This window comes from Colobus angolensis, unplaced genomic scaffold, assembly GCF_000951035.1.
Source record: "Colobus angolensis palliatus isolate OR3802 unplaced genomic scaffold, Cang.pa_1.0 Scaffold91, whole genome shotgun sequence".
Lineage (NCBI taxonomy): Eukaryota > Metazoa > Chordata > Mammalia > Primates > Cercopithecidae > Colobus > Colobus angolensis.
The window spans coordinates 7,467,711-7,472,321 of NW_012123043.1; positions in this window are offsets into that span (position 1 = coordinate 7,467,711).

Genomic DNA, 4,611 nt, shown 5'->3' on the forward strand with positions numbered 1-4,611 from the left:
ACAACGAGAAATATAAGGCAGTGGGTACAAGGGAATGCAGGATCAAAGGGGAGATTTTTGTTTTTTCTTTTTAGGATAAGAAAGGCTTAAGCGTGTTCATATGCTGAAGAGTAAGACCAAGGAGAGCAAGATCATGAATAGGAGGGAGTTGGGACCCAGGCATATGAGGTGGAGCTGCCTCTGATATCTTTGAGAGGAAGGCTGTACAAAAGCAGAGGCATTTGTAGACTGGTAAAGAGACTAGAACTGGAGACTAGCTGTTGAGAGGACTGGTTGCTGTCTGGTAGTCTCTAAGCAATCTGCTGAGAGAAAGGGGCTCAAGATGAGGTTAAAGGCTTAAAGAAAGTGGTTAAGGTTGCCGGGCGCAGTGGCTCACGCCTATAATCCCAGCACTTTGGGAGACCCAGCTGAGCAGATCACCTAAGGTCTGGAGTTCCAGACCAGCCTGACCAACATGGAGAAACCCAGTCTCTACTAAAAATACAAAAGTAGCTGGGCGTGGTGGCGCATGCCTGTAATACCACCTACTCGGGAGGCTAAGGCAGGAGAATCACTTGAACCTGGGAGGCAGAGGTTGCGGTGAGCTGAGATTGCGCCATTGCACTCCAGGCTGGGCAACAAGAGTAAAACTCCATTTCAAAAACAAACAAAAAAAAAGTGGTTAAGGTTAAAATAGAAAGGCATAAGGAATGAGAATGGTTGTTCCAGAGAGAGGAGAGAGAGAATTGTCAGCAGAGTTGAAGATACAGCTGGCACTGGATACTCTAATATGTTGTGGCTATGAATAAAAACATCCTTATGTTTTCATCATTTTCTTCTGCAGCACTTGGAAGCCCAGGTGTAGAACATGAGGTCAGGTTTCCAAGATAGGTACAGTGGAGGCATAAAGGGAAAAGAGGGCACCTGACAAAAGACGAAGTCCTCAAGGAGGGAAGTGAAGCTCAGCAAAGGCTGTGAATCTTGAAGAAGGGGGAGGAAAGGCACTGGGCTACCGCTAGTCTTATTTCCCTTCCAATCTTTTCTCGAGCAACCCAGCCAGGGTGATGTTTCCAAAGCAAACATCTGCTTCTCCTGCTTAAAATCAGCTAACATGTAGGGCATGGGATTTTTTGACTTTGGTTTTTAAACATCTGTATTCTCAGAGCCTAGAACAATGCCTGGCACTTGTGCTCACAAAATTTTTGGCAGATGAATTAATGGATGATTTTCTCTAACTCTTAAAGTCTAATCTACTAAGGAAACTCTGAATTCTCTCACTGTCAGACCTTGCTTTCCACTCTAGCCTCAGAGAACAAGGACTTTGTCTTGTGCATCCCTGCATCTCCCAAACTGCACCTACCACACAGTATTCAATAAATATGTATTGAATGGCCTCCCACATTCCAATGTAAACTTCATACTTGGGCCTTACAAAACTCTCTACAGTTCCTAGAAAACACAATATTCTCACCTAATGGCCCTTCCACACGGTTTCCTGGAAAGGGCCTCCAACCTCCAATCCCCATCTCTACCTGCTTCCCTTTATGCGGCTGTCTCTCTACATGGTAGGCAGAAAAATGGTCTCCTGAAGGAGGAAATGTCTACTTCCTAATCCTTGGAACCTATGGCTGCATTATTTTACGTGGCAAAAGGATTTTATGGATGTGATTAAGTTAAGGCCCTTGGGAGTGGAAGATTAGCCTGGATTACCCAGGTGGGCCCAATCTAATCACGTCAATCCTTAAAAGCTGGGAACCTTTCCTAGCTGAAGTCAGAGAGAGACGTGATGATGCAAGAATGGTCAGAAAAATGCAACACTGCTGGCCTGAAAGTTGAAGCATGGAGGTCCTGAGCCAGAGGGTGTGAATGGCCTCTAGAAATCGGAAAAGTCAAAAACAGATTCTGCCCTAGAGCCTCCAGGAAGGAACATGACCCTGCAGATACCTTGATTTTAGCCCAGTGAACCTCATATTGGGCTTTTGATCTGCAGAACTGTAGGATAATAAATTTATGTTCCTTTAATCCACTAAATTTGTGGTCATTTGTTACAGCAGCAGTAACAAACTAATACATCCTACAACGAATTCTCTGCAAAACTTCCCTCGAGTGCCTCCTAAGAGTGTCTAGACACACCCAATAGCTACTTGGATTGTTACACTGATCATGAGTGTTACCATTGCTTGTCCACTTTTTTCTGAATTGTGGAAGTGACAGAAGAGGAGTGCAACAGACTGTAAGCTCCTTAAAGACAAGGAATCTCCATTATTTTCACCTTTGAATTTCTAGGCCTAATTCATTGCATGATTCAAAGCTGGTGCTCAATAAATTCTTGGTCAATAAGTGAATGGATGAAAACCTGGATCTAGTTTATGGGAAGACAGAGTGACTGAGCCAGAAAATGAAAAGCTTGAGAGTCTAAGATTTCAGTGGTGACCGGGTGTGATGGCTCATGCCTGTAATCCTGGCGCTATGGGAGGCCTAAGCTGGTGGATTGCTTGAGCCCAGTGGTTTGAGACCAGCCTGGGCAATATGGCAAAACCTCATCTCTACAAAAAACACAAAAAATTAGCTGGGCATGGTGGTGTGTATCTCTATTCCCAGCTACCCCGGAGGCTGAGGGTGGGAGGATCACCTGAGTCCAGGAGGTCGAGGCTGCAGTGAGCCATGATGGTGCAACTGCATGCCAGCCTGGGCAACAGAGTGAGGTCCTATCTTAAAAAAAAAAAAAAGGATTTCAGTGGTAATAATAAGTAGATTACTGGTCAGGGAGCAAGTGGCTGAAATCAATGGAAGGAGATGATGATAGAATCTGTTTATCTGTGCTATATTCTCTCATAGCTCTGCTCCAGGCTAGGACTAATCCGTAATACAACTCCAAGCTAATATTTTGAAAGGCAGTATTTAAAACAATTTTATTTTAAAATCCTTCAGTAGGCTTTCTTCAAAAATATTCAAATATCTTTGAAGATGTTAGAGATGGGGTGGGGTGTTCTGTAAATATTTTATGGATAGATTGACCTCTTCAATCCTTTGACTCTTACTGGCTTTGAAATCAGTCCTACTTCTTTCCTATACCTTTTCAATGATCCATGACGTTTGAGGGCTGCGTTATTCAGGGAGTATTTATTCCAGTATCTGAGCTCTTGATACGGTGTAAGATTCTTGGGCTCAGCCAGGCATGGTGGTTCATGCCTATAATTCCAACACTTTGTGAGGCTGAAGCAGGAGGATCCCTTGAGTTAAGGGAGTTCAAAGGTAGCCTGGGCAACATACCAAGACCCCATCTCTGCGAAAACATTTTTTAAAAAAAATTCACCAGGCATGGTGGTGCATGCCTGTAGTCCCAGCTACTCTGGAGGCAGAGGTGAGAGAATCACTTTAGCCAGGAGATTGAGGCCACAGTAAGCTGTGATTGCAACACTGTCTCAAAACAAACAAACAAAAACAACCTGTACTATGCATCTTCTTAGTACCTTGTGATGGTCTCAGCTCCAAAGACTCTATGCACTATACTGTGATGATAGAAGACTGGGCCCCAGAGTGGGTAGCTACATCTTGGTGTTGGTTTGGGGAAGTCTGGGAAGGAAGGGTCCACAACTTTCCCCCTCTGTGCCTAGCTCACTGCTCTGGAAGCAGTGGGTAATCAGATCGATGGTGACTTTTTTCAAAGGCAGTGAGTCTGAGGAGGAGGGTAAAAAACATCCGTTTAAAAATTATTATAGTAGAGATCAACGAAATGAAAAGGCAACATACAGAATGGGAGAAAATATTTGCAAACCATGTATTTGACCAGGGGTTAATACGTAAAATATATAAGGAACTTATACAACTCAATAGGAAAACAAAACAAAAACAAATAACCAGAATTTTTTTTAATGCACAAAGGACCTGAATCACCATTTTCCCAAAGAAGACCACAAATGACCCACAGGTATATGAAAAGGTGCTCGACATCATTAATTATCATGGAAGTGTAAGTCAAAACCTCAATAATGAGATATCACCTCACACCTGTAGTGTGGTTATTCTCAAAATGTCAAAAGATTACAAGTGATGTCGAAGGTGTGGAGAAAAGGGATCCTTGTACACAGTTGGTGGGAATGTAAACTGGTACAGCCATATGGAAAACAGTATGGAGATTCCTTTAAAATATTAAAAATAGAACTACTGTACAAACCAGCAATCCCACTTCTGGGAATATATCCAAAGGAAATGAAATCATTGTGTTAAAGAGAGGTCTGCACCTCCATGTTCATTGCAGCGTTATTCACAATAGACAAGATGTGGAATCAGCAGAAGTATCTGTCAACAGGTGACTGGATAAAGAAAATGGGGGCTGGGTGCCATGGCTCATGCCTGTAATCCCAGCACTTTGGGAGGCCGAGGTGAGCAGATCACCTGAGGTCAGGAGTTCAGACCAGCCTGGCCAAAATGATGAAACCCTGTCTCCATTAAAAATACAAAAATTAGCTGGGTGTGGTGGCAGGTGCCTGCAGTCCCAGCTACTTGGAAGGATGAGGCAGGAAAATCGCTTGAAACCAGGAGGTGGAGGTTGAGGTTGCAGTGAACTGAGACCATGCCACTGCACTCCAGCCTGGGCAACAAGAGTGAAACTCCGTCTAAAAAAAAAAA